Source organism: Tursiops truncatus, chromosome 15, assembly GCF_011762595.2.
Source record: "Tursiops truncatus isolate mTurTru1 chromosome 15, mTurTru1.mat.Y, whole genome shotgun sequence".
Taxonomy (NCBI): Eukaryota; Metazoa; Chordata; class Mammalia; order Artiodactyla; family Delphinidae; genus Tursiops; species Tursiops truncatus.
The window spans coordinates 20,571,737-20,587,753 of NC_047048.1; the positions used below are offsets into that span (position 1 = coordinate 20,571,737).

Consider the following 16,017-nt stretch of genomic DNA (forward strand, 5'->3'; position numbering starts at 1 on the left):
AGTGACAGTCCCAGTTGAATGTAATTTAAGAAATTATCACAAGGATGTTTCTTTCAATATTCATAACAATTATTGCACTTTATTTTTTGTAGCTATAGTTATGAGGTCCTTACCTTAATTCTCTCTAGATTGAGTGCTTTGATCATTGGGGTGTAGTACTCACCACCAGTGCTTTCACAGTAGACCTTCTCCATGCATTTGTTTTTCACCTTGGTTCATCTTCCAGATGGCTGCATTGTATCCTCAAGGCAATTTTTCCAGAATGAGTAAATAGTGCTCTAATGTTTGAGTTCTTCCATATCTGAGAATGTCTTTAGGTTCTCTTTGCACATGAACAACATCCCAACTGGATACAGAACTCAGCACTCGGTTGACGTTGCCCTTAGCATTCCAGGTGGAGAAAGAGAAAGGGGGACTGAGAAAGGAGAATGAGGAACAGAGGGAGTGAACTGTGTGAGTCAGAAATGAATGGAAGACAGCATTGAAGATGGAGGCTGTGATCTTGGAGGCCCTTGAAAGCCAGGATACAGGGCACTGAAGGCATCTGATCAGAGGGAGGACGTGCAAACAGCTGAATTTTAGGAAGATTAACCTGGCAAAGGCAATGGGAAGAATGAGAGGGGGAGATGGAGGACTGTTTTGTTATCAGTTAGAAACAATTTGGCTACAAGTCACAGAAAGCAACGAACAGAGGTTCATTTATATCATATACAAAATATCCAGAACAGCGAAGGAAAAATATATACATATAAATATATGTATGTGTGTTTTTGTGTGTTTATTATGTATTTTGGTTTAGCTGCTTATATTGTGCTGATGTCTCTGTGGTTCTCTTGGCCTTTCCCTCATAGTTGCAAGGTGGCTGCTGCAGCTCCATACATAGTATTTGCATTCCAGGCACAAGATGGAGGGGAGGGGAGGTAGAGTCATAGCTGACTCATTTTATTAGGAAAGAAAAAACTCCCCAGAACTTTCCACCTCCCAGCAAGTTCTGTTTATATCTCATTGGCCACAGCTGTGTCATATTGTTACTGAACCAGGTTTGTTTGCCTGACATGCAGCAAGCTAAACCCTGAGACACTGAGGTCTGCAGCAGAGAAAGGGTTTATTCACGAGGGAGCCAAGTGAGGAGACAGGAGAGCAAATCTCAGATCTGCCTCCCAAAAGGCAAGAGGCTTGAGATATTTATGGGATAAAGAAGCAAGGTGGTTGTAAGGTGTGGGGAAAGGTGATTGGAAGTAGGGAAAAGGTGAGGTAATCGGTGCTCTGTGCAGGCTTAGTTTTAGTGTCGGTGGTCCCCACTAGACTTAGCCAGCCTGAATTGGGCAGAAGCCGACTCCAAATTTCTGTAAAACAACTTAAGCCCCTGTTACTATAGTGACCCATATGTCAGAAGCATTATCTATAGGGGTGGTTAAGAAGTCTGGTGATATATTACCTAGGCTACGTGAAGCTTGGAGGGGGGAGGGTATGCAGTTAGAGAAAGGGGGAAAAAAAGAACAACTAAAGCGGGCTTAATCAGTAAAGGAAGATTACAAACAGAGGGGCTTCTAACAATTTGTTCCCTTATCTGCTGTTCTATAAGACACATTCAAGGATTTCTGTTAAGGCACCAGCTTCTGTTAACCCTATGGGGCACAGTCTCAATATGGCCACCCTATCTGCAAGGGAGGCTGGGAAGGCAAATTATTCAGCTAGGCACATTTCAAAGGAAAAAATAGGGAATCAATATTTACAGACAAATGAAAGTGTCTGCCAGAACACAAACGTACCACCACCACCACACACACACACACACACACACACACACACTCACACACATGCACACACTCACACACATGCACACACACACACACGCACACACACAGAAGATAAATTGGACTATATTAAAACTAAGAACTTCTGTTTGTTCATCAAATAACTCCATAAAGAGAGTGAAAAGGCAAACAGCACTGGGGGGAAAATGCTGAAAAGGAAATAAATGCAGAATATACATTTAAAATATATAAAAGGCAGACAACCCATTAGAGAAGAAAAAGGCAATAGAAAAGCAGTAACTTCACAAAAGAGAGTATCCCAATGCTCTATAAACATTTAAAAATGTACTCACCGTCATCAGTCATCAGGGGAATATACGATAAAACCACAACGAGTTACCATTTTACACCCACCAGGATGACTAAAATAAAAGATGGAAATTAGCAAGTGCTGATGAGGATGTGGAGCAACTGGAACTCTCATACTCTATTGGTAGGAGTGAAAATTGGTACAGTCACGTTGGAAAGCACTTTAGCTTCTTTTTGTGGGGGGGCGGTATGCGGGTCTCTCACTGCTGTGGCCTCTCCCGTTGCGGAGCACAGGCTCCGGACACGCAGGCTCAGCGGCCATGGCTCACGGGCCCAGCCGCTCCGCGGCATGTGGGATCCTCCCGGACCGGGGCACGAACCCGTGTCCCCTGCATCGGCAGGCGGACTCTCAACCACTGCGCCACCAGGGAAGCCCTCCTCTTATGCTTATGCTCCCTTGCCTCATCCTCCTTCACTTGGCTAACCAAGCCCCTCAACTTAAGCCCCACTTCCTCTAGGAAGTGTTCTGGGAAGTTCCCTCAAGTAGATACCCTGTACTGTGCTCTTCGAAATGCTCATATTCTGCCTGACATGGAACTCACACCTGGAATTCTACCTCTACACTGAGCAGTGCCTATTCATTCATTTAAAAATCATTTATGGAAACTAACACAACATTGTAAATCAACTATACTCCAATAAAAATTTTTAAAAATTAAAAAAAATTATTTATGGAGAGCCAAGTATATGTATGGCACAGTGCTAGGCACTATTTTTGTCTCCTGCTCAGTGCCTGCCGCAAATTATATAGCGAATATTCACTGAAAGAATTAAGGGCCAGCTTGAAGCAACCAGGTCTGAGATGGTGGCTGGCGATCAGAAAGAATGTTGGAACACCGATGGGTGGAGCCTTGTCTCAGCTCCAGGGAGCAAGATAAGTCCTAGGGTAGAGGGAACTGAGCTCTCCTAACCGGGCTGGTGCCCTGAGGTCAGCCTGCACTGGGAACCACCTGATAGCAGCCAACAGGAATTTGTTCTACAGGGCTCAGGCAAGGAGCCAGCCGGGGCTGGGAATTGGGCAGACCCTTCGATGTTGTGTCTGTGGCTAATTTCTCCTTGGCTAGGGTTCCGCGCCAATGAACCACTATGCTGGAGTGTAGTGAAATGTTTAAGCCTAGGGTTTTTGCAGTCAAAGAGAGTTACTTAAGTTCTCAGAGCCTCAGTTTCCTTTTCTGTAAAATGGGAATAAGACTCGTACCCATTTTGTAGGCCATTGCAAGGATGGAATGAGATTATGTATATGATATATCAGGCTGGTATCTGGCATACAGTAAAGTTTTATCAATGTTAACAATTATTGTTATCTAGGCTTGCTTTTTTAATTTGCAGTATGTCTAGGGGAGATAAGAGGAGCAAAACTTTTGCCCCAGTTTGGAGGTATATCTTTAGCTATCTCTAAGAGCCCCATGTATATAGCAGCCAATAGCAAATGAAAGCTCCCTGCTTGGACCTGTGCCTTCCCAGACTTCCCTTTGGCTGGGACATAGCACAGAACATCTGGGTCTTCCCCAACATGCTGCATCTGAGGCCTAAGGCCACCTCAAAAAGGTGAAAAGTCTCAGCGCTCACTAACCATACCTAATCACAGTAAAAAATCTGAGGATAAAAGGAGTTACTTGGATATCATCAAAAAAGCTAGATTTAGCAATAAAAGGGTTATCATGGGATCAAGTGGAGAAGAATGTAGGCCAAAGGAGGTTTCAAAGAGCCATAGATGAAGTCCTGTGTTGCAAAATGTAGATGTTTAAATTATGGCTCTGGCCCAATGCATTGGAGCAGCTCTCTCTCTCTCTCTTTTTTTTTTAACTTTTTAAATTTCTATTGAAGTATAGTTCATTTACAGTGTTGTGTTAGTTTCAGGTGTCAACTCTCTTTTTAAGCCTGCCCAGCATCTAGGGCTGGCTGGATTGACAGTGAAGGCAGAATGACTTCCAACTTTTTGCCTGACGAATTGCATAGATAGAGGCACCAGTAGTTGACATTTGGAGAAGATAAACAGATTTGGAGAGGGAAGACACCAAGTCCAGTTTTGAATATAGAGACTTTTGAGGTGTTTGAAGGGTACCGAGGTAGGTATGTTTAGAAGGCAATTGAAAATGTGGATCTGGAGCTCACAGAAAGTTATATAAAGATGGACGATGAGAGAATTCCCTGGGAATCCAGTGGTTAGGACTCCACGCTCTCACCGCCAAGGGCCCAGCTTTGATCCCTGGTCAGGGAACTAGATCCCACAAGCTGTGCCACGTGGCCAAAAATAAAAGAAGATGGAGAATAAGAATTGTAAATAAGAAGGGGACCATGTCCACTGTGGGCAAGAACAAGACACCCCAGGGTATAACGTAGAGTGAGAAGAGGACTAAGGGGAAAACCATAGAGAATTGCCATTTGGAGAGGAAAAATGGAGGAGAGAAAGCCAGCAGAGAAGATGGAGAAGGAAAAAACAAGCAGGGAAGTGAGAGCAAAACTAGGGCCTAGCTGTGAGACCACCAGACATCTTAAGGAGAATTCTGATTCACAGGAAATGAAATTGAATATTTTTTCCCCAAGTCAAAAGAGCTTTTATTCATTTTTAAAATATTACATGTGAACCTGGCCCCTTGTGGTCTCTGTAACTGGATCACTCAGATCTTATTCATCAGCCCGCTGAACTGTTCCTTTCTCAGAAACACAGATACCATCCACAAATGTTCTGATATCCTTGTTTTTAACTGTTGTGGCTTTTGCTGAATCAAGGCAGCTGAATTTGACACAAGTTCAATGTCGTTTCCTTCAAGAATCAACTCATCTTTCTGGGCTTGAGATACTGAACAAGCAACACCTGGCCTCATCCGAGCCCTGCGGATGTATTTTTCACCCCCAAAAATTTCGGATTTCCACAAGAGAACCATTCTCCTGAATAACGACGTTGATGGGGAAGTGAGCATACACAGACCTCATCTGGTAACGGAAGCCCAGTGTAACACCCTTGATCATGTTCTGTACATGACTACAGATAGTGCGAACAGTGGCCAGTTCCTTTCTATTCCCCCACCATTTGTCAACCCGGAGCCTCTTCTTTTTCTTCCCAAGGAGACTGAGTTCTACACTGATGTGATTGAAGTCCCTCCGCAGGGTGCCTCTGGGGCCCTTCACAATAACGGTGCGTCCCTTCAGAGTAATGTCGACATTTTCTGGAATGTCGACAGTCTGACTGCTGAGAATGGTCTTCATTCTCGCAGTAGATGTGGCGAAGAGCTGAAATTGAATTTTAAAGGCATGAAAACATAACCTCACTCATAATGAAGACATGTACAATAAAACAATGAAGAGGTAGCATTTTTTAAAAAATCTACCAGACTGGCAAGAATGGAAAAGCTTAACACAGTGTTTGAGAGGATGTGGGGAAATAGACACTTTAAAATAGTAAAGATATACACTTTTTGGCTTAGTGATTCCATTTCTAGGAACCCACTGGATGGATATGCTTATACATGGGTACAGAGAGGTTTGTACGAGGATATTCATTGCAGCATTATTTGTGGTAGCAAAGGGTTGGAAACAACCTAAACGTCCATCAATAGAGGACTTGCCAAATTAATAATGACATCATTTCAGTGGAATATATGCATTTCAGTGGAATATATGGAGTTATTAAAACAAACAAGGGAGATCAATAAGTACTAATTTGGAACCATAGCTAAGATATCTGAAGTGAAAAACATCAGAAGGACAATAGAACAGGATGTGCTATCATTTATGTAAAAATGGATAAGGCTGGCTTCGGAGCCAGACTGCCTTGGTTTAATTCCCAGCCCCACCGCTGTCTAGCTATGTAACTGGGGGAAAAGCTACCTGTGCTTCAGTTTCCTCAGCCGTCATCTTCACAGGGTTATCAGAGATGTGAAGATTTACTTTTCCCTTTTGTACTTTTTGAATTTTTTTTTTTTTTGGCCGTGTCGTGCAGCATGCGGGGATCTTAGTTCCCCGACCAGGGACTGAACCCACGCCCCTGCAATGCAAGTGCAGTCTTAACCTCTGGGCCACCAGGGAAGTCCCTGAATTATTTTTAAACCATGGCATGTGTAACCCTAATTTTCATTTAATTAAAAATTTTAAACAAAGAAGGTATATGAGTAGCAACTAAGCATGTGGAAAAGATGCTAAATTCATTAGTCATTAGGGAAATGCACTTTAAACCACAATGAGACACCACTGCAAGTCTATTCATATGGCTAGAATTATAAAGACCAACAATACCAAGCGCACCACCCCAAGCCTGTATTGCTTTGACAGCTCATTCACATCAAAGAAAATGTGATCCTCCCTTCCCAGTGTACAACTCACCAAGGGATTCATTCTGATTGGTCCTGCCTGGGTCACATGTCTGGCTCTGAACCAATCACTGTGGGGCTGTGAATCACCTTAAAGTGTTGGCGCAAGATGTGTAGCAATGGAAACCTTCATAGGCTGCTGGTGGGAATGTGAAATGGTACAGACACCTTGAGAAACACATGGGCATTTTCTTACAAAGCTAAACATAACATCTACACAGTAACTCAGAATTCCACTCTTAGGGATTTACCAAAGAAATATGAAATTTTATGTTCACAGAAAGACTTGACTTGAATGTTCTTAACTGCTTTATTCAAAATAGCCCCAAACTGGAAACACCCCAAAAGTCCATCAGCTTGGGAATGGGTAAACAAAATGTGGCATATCCGTACAAAGGAGTAAAAAGGAATGAGCTAATACTTGCAGCAGCATTGATGAATCTTAAAAAATCCAGAAACAAAACCCCAAATACTGTATGATTCCACTTATATAAAATTCAAGAGAAGGCAAAACTATAGTAATGAAAAGCAGATTAGTGGTTGCCAGTGATGGGGGCTGGGGAGGAACTGACAAGAGAGGCACAAGGGGACTTTTTGGAGTGATGGAAATATTCTATGTTATGATTGTGGTGGTGGTTACATGACTGTATGTTTGTCAAAACTCAAATACATAAGATTGTGAATTCTATAAACAAAGTTGGATTTAAAAAAAAAGACTCAGTCTAACAACAACAATTTTTTCTTTTTAAAGGATGACCTCGTCTGTAATGTTCAATGACAGGAAGAAATTAAATAGGATGAGGATGCGAAGGGATCGTTTGAATGGCTACTTACGTGCCAGGCTTTGCATCTTGGCTGGGGAGGGATGAAGTTGGACCCCATATTGTCAGGAGTCAATGGGGAGGGAAGAAGTGGAGGTAGTCATCGAGGACATCTTCCAAGAAATTCATCTGCACATAGATACCAAATAAACATGACTCAACCTTTCTGGTTACGAAAGAAATACAGATTAAAACAATATCACTATGGCCCATCTGATTGGTATAGTCTGATAGCCTGGGTGGGCCTGGGTGTAGGAAGTGGTGTATAATCTTTGGAAAAAGCAATTCGAAATAAAAAACCCTGCCCCCTCTCCCCACAAATGTCAAGACTTTGACCTGGCCACTCCACTAACAATTTATCTTAAGGAAATAACTGGACAGCTGGACAAGGGAGGAGGCATACAGTTGTTAAATCAAAGTGTTCTTTATAATGTAAAGCAGTGGAAACAACCTAAGTATCCAGTAATGGGGGTTGACTGAGTAAACCAATGGTTTATTCATCCCAGAATTTGCTTTCAGCCTTTGACATTTTTTGATGTACATAATAACTTGGGAGAGGAAGGAATTGGGTGAGGAGGAAATGGGGATGGCAGGGAGATTTATATTTTTGCTAAATACCCTTTCCTACCTTTTGAATTTGGGACCATGTGAATCTACTGACTATCAAAAAGTTAAAATAAAAATTTTAATACAATAAGAATTATATCTGGAGCTATAATTACTAAACACGGAAGGCCATTTACAATATAGTGTTTAGCGGGAAAAGCGCATTGCAGGGCAGGGTGAGCATATTTTTGTAAAAAAATTGATTTATATGGTAAAGCATTGCAGGAGGAGCAACAAAACGTTAGCTGTAGTTGTGTCTGGATGGTGGTTTTTGGTGACCATGATTTTTTTCTCTTTTTATATTTATATTTTCTAATTATTAAAAGAATGATTAATTGTAGGCCTTGTCTAATTAAAAATATACACTTTTTGGACATTAGCGGGAAAACTGGTGAAATCAGAAAGTCTGTAGTTTAGGTCATAGTATTGCACCAACATCAGTTTCCTAGTTTTGACCAACATGCCGCAGTTCTCTAAGATGTTCGCATGAGGGGAAGCTGGACGAAGGGTATATGGGAACTCTTTGTACTATTTTTGTGGCTCATTTGTAAACCTAAAATAATTTCAAAATAAAAAAGCTTTTACAAAGTTTTAAAAATAAGTTTAATGACCTAAAAATATCACTTTTTCTATCATGATAGCGTTGTAGAATGTAGTTAGACATGACCAAAAACAAAGCTTGATCGTGAAAGGAAGAGGAAGGTAGGCTATCAGGAGAGTGGGATTTTAGGACAGGAGAGATTTCACAGGCAGAGGAGGGCCCAGGAGGCTGGCAGAGGCTGAAGGGGAGCATGGAGGGGAGCTGTAATTGAACAAGGTGGCTGACGAAGGCCGGTGGGACCTTCGGAGGAGGTGCCTCTTTCTCAAAGACTGAAGGGAAAAGAAAAAAGACGAGGGGATATAACTAAAGTTTATTGGCAGGAGAGTTTATGTCAGCCCACCTGGGGAGGTGGGTTTCTCTGGGAGATAAGGGCCAGCTTACCTGTTGAAGGTGGGGGTGATGGGGAAAGCGTGGAGCTTGTGGATGGGTGATAGATGAGGTCTGGAAGCCAAAATGCCTCATACAACCAAATGACCGTGAGACTGCGGTATTTCCCAAGTGTCCCAGGAGAGTCACTTGGAATGCGTTAGAATCACAGGGTCTCTGTGCCTCCAACCCAAACCAGGGAAGAGACTTGAAGACCTTTATACTTAACAAGTACCCCCAGGTGGTTCTTCCCTGGAGCGAAGTAGGAGGAACACTGAAGTATTGCTAAGGTCTGGCTGCTCAAAGTGTGCTCTGAGGACTGGCAGCATCGGTCTCACCTGAGAGCTGGTTTGAGCAGCACGCCTTACTTCACACCTGAGAAATCAGCTTCTGCATTTTAAATTTGATCTCCAAGTGAATCATACGCACATCAAAATTTGAGAAGCGTTATGCTAAGTAAAAACTGTTACCATAAATATATATAATTGGCATAAAAACATGGCTGTCCCCACTGGAGAGCCCACTAGTAGGAAGAGAGAACCTCCCATTTGGACTGACCAGGGTCGTGAGGCTGGAAGATGAAGAGGGTGGTGAAGGGGTGGTTGCAATGTTTGAACATGGGGTCTAGGATGGAAGGAAGACAAGGAACAGGGCTGGTGAGCTGAGTGGCTAGGGAAGGCTGAGGGAGTCTGGAGAATCGGATTGGATCAAGAAGCAGGGGTGGAGGGAGTACAGAGTAGGAAAGGTGGAGGGATGAGGGGTATGTTTATATCCACGGTGTAGCCTTGGGAGTGGGTGGCTACAGAGGAATGGAGATGAAGCTATCTGAGTGAGGGAACTCGAGGAATTGTGAGGTCTTCCGGTTGAGTGGGTCATTCACAGTTCAAGTTCAATTTGCTCAGGTGAGGATCTGTGCTAGTTTGCTCAGCCACCATTCTTTGGAGATCCGCGTGATTTGGAGGCTGGCAGGGAACAGTGGATAGCCAGCCTCATTGTCTCGCCAAAGCTCCCTTTGTTTTTCTTCTCGTTCTCGTGTTCTTACTTGTATCACTGTCATGTTGCTGGGTTGGGGTATCCTCCGAGCTTGACTGAGTTCCCTCACACGTGAAAGAGTAACCCAGAGCATCTACGGAGAAAGACTGTTATGGTGGGATAATGGCTGGTCTCTATTTTCTCTGTGCTTTTCTGCAACTTTCTAATTTTCTACCATGTGTAATGGGTTCCTATTGCTTGTGCTGAACCATTCTTCCTTCTTGTGATAGCAGCACCGTAGCGGCTCCTGAGCAACCACCCCTTACCCCACCCTCTTTCAGTGTAGTTTCTGGGGTGAGGATGCTCCCCTAATACAGAAATAAGTACACAGGGAGTTCCCTGGTGGCCTAGTGTTTAGGATTCCGGGCTTACACTGCCATGGCCTGGGTTCAATCCTTGGTCGGGGAACTGAGATCCCACAAGCTGCGCAGAGTGGGGAATAAACAAAAAAGAAAGAAAGAAGTACACAATCCAGGCCCGGACAATCACAGTGTTTCACCTCTTTGGCTGCAGTGATTGGTTCAAGAAAAAGTCTCAAGTATGTCCAATGCAAAACCATTAAATAATTTTTTTTTTTTGGAATAGTTGTAAGAGAGAAGCTCTCTTCCTTTTGGGGGTGTGAAAGATGGGACACATGTCTGGGGCTTCCACTCTGTAGCGGGGAGTGTGTCTGAGAATAGAGCTAACGTGAAGGAGAGCACAGAGGAGAGGCAGGAAGTGAGAGTTCTGATCTTATCATTCGAGTTTCTGGATCCAACCATACCTGAAGCTAGTGACGCATTTCCAATGATATGAGCCAACATTTTCTTAATCCAGTGTGAGTTAGGTTTTTGGCACTTGCGACAAGATTCCTAACGTAAGATTTATTACTTTTGTACAAATACAAATTTGTATTTTTGATAATGTTTTTTAAAAAACACAAAAGACAACTGTCAGATTCCTGAGTACATGTAGTTAGTCAACTAGCAGAGCTGTTAAACAGAATTTGTCAAACAAACACCTGCAGATCTGGCCCGGGATGTGAGCAGACATGGCTGGGAAGATTGCTCCAGGAGTGCTCCTGGAGGCGGGGGAGGAGCTGTGAACAGTCAGCTCATTCCACCTCCTCCCCTGGCTCCTCCCAGCTCCAGCTGGGCACAATGAATGAATGCAGCCCTCAGCCTGCAGTTAGAGCATGTGTCTCAGGAATCCTGCGGAGGCACGGGGCTGGTCCTGCCTCTGGAAAGAAGGAGCTGGAACAGTTCTGGCTTGCTGGGAGGCGGCTGTGGCTGCCTAGGCCAGACCTGGGCCTGGTGGGGACCTTCCCAGGTCACCCACCCTGGCGGATACCCCGCCGGCCATCTCCGGGGCTGCCTCAGTGGAGGAGGGAGGGGACAGAGCCACAGAGATATTTGCCCCTTGGAGGCATTTCCTGGAACACCGCGTTGCTTTTAGGATGTTATAAACATCCATGCAATACCTCTGTTACTGCCTACTCATCATTCTCTTTGTTTTCTGAGTTTTAAAAAATTCTGTAAAATCATGCACTATAGAGGTGTGCATAGAACGTGTATGTGGTTTTAAAATACAGGAGAGCAAACACCCACGTTTGTACTCCCGATGAAGAGGAGATCACTGACAGCCAGTTCTCCACATGGAGACCTCTGACCGCCCCCACTCCCACGACCCCTCCAGAAATTTCCGTTATCCTGACTTCTGTGGTCAGTGCATCCTGCTTTTCTTTCTAGTTCACTTAGCATTTTTCTTTAAGTCAACTCACTCTTATTTTTTTATCTGTTTTTTTATTTTTTATAAATTTATTTGGTTTGTTTTTTTTTTGGCTGCGTTGGTTATTCGTTGCTGCGCGCAGGCTTTCTCTAGTTGTGAGCGGGGGTTACTCTTCGTTGTGGTGCACGGGCTGCTTATTGCGGTGGCTTCTCTTGTTGCGGAGCATGGGCTCTAGGCACGCGGGCTTCAGTAGTTGTGGCTCGGGCTCTAGAGCACAGGTTCAGTAGCTGTGGTGCACGGGCTTAGTTACTCCGCGGCATGTGGGATTTTCCCAGGCCAGGGCTTGAACCCGTGTCCCCTACATTGGCAGGCAGATTCCTAACCACTGCGCCACCAGGGAAGCCCAACTCACTCTTTTAATTCAAATGATTTTTTTGACTTTTTTTATTGAGGTAAAATTCACATAACTTAAAATTTTAAAGTGTACAGTTTAGTGGCACTCAGTACAGTTCCAAAACTTTCATCACCCCCAAAGGAAACCCTGTACCCACTGAGCAGTCACTCCCCACTCTTCCCTCCCACTCCTCCCAGCAACTACTAACCTACTTTGCCTCGTGGATTTACTTATCCTATTTCATATAAATGGAATCACACGATGCGTGGCCTTTGTGGCTGGCCCCTTTCACTGAACATAGTGGTTTTGAGGTCCATCCGTGTTGTAGATGTATCAGTGCTTCCTTCCTTTTTATGGCTGACTACTATTCCGTGGCAAATAAATTTCTTTTAAAAGGAAACTGCTTCATTAGTCCTGACTTTTCCCTCTGTCCAGAAAGTTATTTTCCAGGATATGTCTGCATGAATGACTCCCTCAAGCTGTTCAGATAATACCCTTGCACAAAGGTCTCCCCTGACCACATAACACAGAGACTGGCCCCTCTGTCCGCCCCCAGACTCCCAGACCCTCTCTACCATGCTCTACATTTTTCTTCCTTCCATAGCACTTCTCACCCTCTGACATGCTATCCAAGGTACTCACTTCTTACGCAGATTGTTTCTGTGTCTGTCGCTCCCCCTGGGAGGGTGTGAGTTCCACAAGGGCAGGGAGCTTTGTCTGCTTGCCCCACACGTGCATCCCCAGCTGCTACAACAGTGTTTGGCAGCGAGTAAGCAGTTGTGGGAGGCTGGATAATGGACCTCCCAAGATGTGCACATCCTAATCCCTGGAACCTGTGAATGTTACCCCCTGTGGCACACAGAGCCTTTGCAGACATGATTAAGTTAGGAATCTTGAGATGGGGAGACTATCTTGGGTGGCCCTAAATATAATCACAAGTATCCTTATTTAAAAAAAAAAAAAAAGGCAGAGGGAGACTTGGTTGCAGCAGAAGTCAATGTGACAACTGAAGCAAGATGCTACTCTGCTGGCCCTGAACAGGAATGCAGTTTAGAAGCCAGAAGAGGCAAGAAGACGGATTCTCACCTAGAGCCTCTGGAGCGAGCACAGCCCTGCCAACACCTTGATTTTAGCTCCACAAGACTCCTTTCACAACTCTGGCCTCCAGAACGGTAAGGGAGTAAATTTCTGTGGTTCTAAGCCACTCACTTTGTGGTAGTTTGGTACAGCACCCACAGGACACTAACGCCGTGCTCAATAAACAGCTGTTAAATGAATAAACACTGTCCAACCAGTGACTAAGGGAAACACCGTTACTGCTTACAATAAGCAGAAGGTAACTGAGAAAACACAGGCAGTGTAAACATAGTGATGCAATTAAATTTGGCTTGATAGCTAGAAATCTACGGCCTCTGAGGCAGCTCTCTCTCTGTTAGAAAAGAGAGCTGAGCACCCGTTAGAGACTGTTAGAGACCTATGAGCCCCACGCTGGGAACTGACGTCTTTGCACGTTGAAGAATGGAATGGCGTTCTTGTCCTGTCAGTCAATGGTACTTAAAGCTCCAATTTGCTGGGGCAGGCGAGGGGTTCAAGGCGGACTTCAGAGAGATGGTGACATCTGTACCTGGTCTTGGAGGGTTAGTGGAGAAAGAGAGAGATCAGAGTGTGGCATTGTAATTAAGTTTGTGGGCCACCTAAAGTCACCACTGTAGGGTAGATCCTGTGACTTGACAAATGTGACTGAGGTGATGGGGGGGCCGCCAGAGGCATCTCAGCGGGACGTCTGTGATGGGCGGTCCTCGTGGAGACATCTCCCGGGCAGAGCCTGGAGCTGGGATGGGAGGGAGGAGAGCTGGGAGACTGGGAGAGTCGTGAGGATGGAGCCTCGTGCCGCTTCTACCTTTTGTCTCGGCTCCGTCTTGTGCGCCAGCTGCGTCTTAAATGTAGAGGTCTCGGGGTCCCATCATCAACTCTCTTCCTCTTTTCTTCCATGTGACCTCAAACCACCCTTGCCGACCCCCTCATGTCTCTCTCTGGCCCAGACCTCTCTCCTGAGTCTTCAACCCCAGGAGAGGTTGGGGTCTATCCGATATCACCCCTTGGGGTGCAGGCGCAGCAGGGACGTGTTGAGTTTGAGACACCTCTATCATCAGGGAGACGTTCTATGGGCTGTGCAATGCTTGGGGCTGGGACTCAGGGGCCCAGAAGGGAGATCAGAAGAGCGGTGAGGTTGGGAGCTCAGCTTGAGAAGAACAAGGGCATATCAAGGACAAACGTTTCCACAACCTGCACGTGGAGCCGTTGTCTCTTAGAGTCAGTAACTCCTGGCCGTGTGGCTACCTACCCAGGGCTCTGGGAATGAAGCAGTCCCCCCTGCCCCCGCCTCTGTCCCGGCACAAGAACACCTGAAGCCAGAGAACGCCAGAGGGGACCTCTTCAGGGCCACGTGGACTCGGCCTCTGGGGAAAAGCTTCCACCTGAAAGGCAGTTTGCACAGTGGTTAAGTGCACGAGCTCTGGGGCAGGCCTGTGTCCACCAGTTATTAGTGATTGGGGCCATGAGAATGGGACCCATAGGGATGGTGCCCTGTGCCTCCATTCCCTTACTTGTACGAATACCTGTGCTGTGAGAATTCCACAAACTGATGTGTGTGGAGTGCTCAGCAGATTCCCTGGCCAACTATAAGCGCTCAGTCAAATATTAGCCATTGTTATGATCGTGACTGTTTTGATTAGCTCCATAAACTTTCCCAAAATACCATCACTGTATGCAGTCCTACCCCAGTTTGGAGACAAAGAGGTAAGACACAATTCCTGCCCTCAAAGCATTCACTGTTTAATGAGACAGATAAATGGATAAAAAATTGTATTAGGGGATGGAAATTCTGTAAGAGAGAAAGCTCCAACTTCCTGGGGTAAGGGAGAGTACGGGAAGACTTTACAGAGGTGGTGATACCTGTACCTGGAAGGATGAGTGGAGGCGGAGAGAGGGCAGTATTTGGCATTACAGGTGCACGAGGTTGGGTGCTGGGCAGGAGGGAGATGGCTGAGCCGTGGCGTGTGCGCTGTACGCGGGGGGAGATATGGGCGACTGTTGCCTCAGATGCTTTTGGCCTCAGTTTTGACGAACATCAAAAGCTGAGCCTCGCTGCAAATGTTCCTGCCTGTGATGTCATGCTGAGGCGGGTCAATTCCATGAACGTGAGGGCCTGGCCCCCACCCCTCCTGCTTTGGGGAGGAGGAAGCTCTCTCCGGGCAACGCCCAGGCAGGCATCCATTGCAGGTTCCCTGGCAGCACTGGCTGCGGCCACCCCAGCCCAGCATGGACAGGAGCCAGGCTCTTGCCTTCGGCAACCTGATGCTTGCCTGCGTCAGCCCTGGCTTGAGCCCACTCCTCAGGGGAGCCAGGGGTCACGGTGACCGTCTCCCTGCTGGCTGCCATGCCTCCTAGCAGCGCCCCACCCATGAGGGCCAGAGGAACCACCGCAGGGGGCAGAGACGGCTCTGGCAGCCACAGGTCTGAGGTTGGGTTGGACCAGGCAGGGTCCCCCAATCCCTGCTCTTTCACCAAGACTTCTGCCTCTGCTTGAGCGGGAAGCAGTCCTGAATGCAGGCCTCTCCACACCCACGGATGTGAGACTCCCTTCTGTCCTACAGCCAGGTGGGGAGCCTACCCCTCTTCCCACCTGCACTGACGTGAGCCTCACACATATAAGGCACAGACACTGACTGGATGCAAAATGATGGAGTGATAAAGTGCACAGGGTCGGGGGCGTGGTCTGGAGTCACAGTGCCTGGGTTAGAATCCCAGCTCTGCAACTTCCTAGCTGTGTCACCCAACATTTCTGAGCGAGTAACTCAACATTTCTATGCCTCAGTTTCTTCATCCATACAGTGGGATACCTACTTACTGTGCTAGTCCAGGGGTTGGCAGGTATTTTCTTCTGTAAAGGGCCAGAGAATAAATACTTTTGGTTTTGGGGGCTGCAGAGTTTCTGTTGCAGCTACTCACCTCTGCCAGCCATGGTAGCACAAACACAGCCAAAGACAATTAG

The 16,017-nt window shown here is 45.8% G+C and overlaps 1 pseudogene; it reads right to left on the minus strand.

Annotated features, from left to right (window-relative positions):
- Positions 1–4,754: 4,754 nt before the first annotated feature.
- On the minus strand, positions 4,755–5,354 carry LOC101323183 (large ribosomal subunit protein uL6 pseudogene; annotated as a pseudogene).
- Between the last annotated feature and the right edge of the window lie 10,663 nt (positions 5,355–16,017).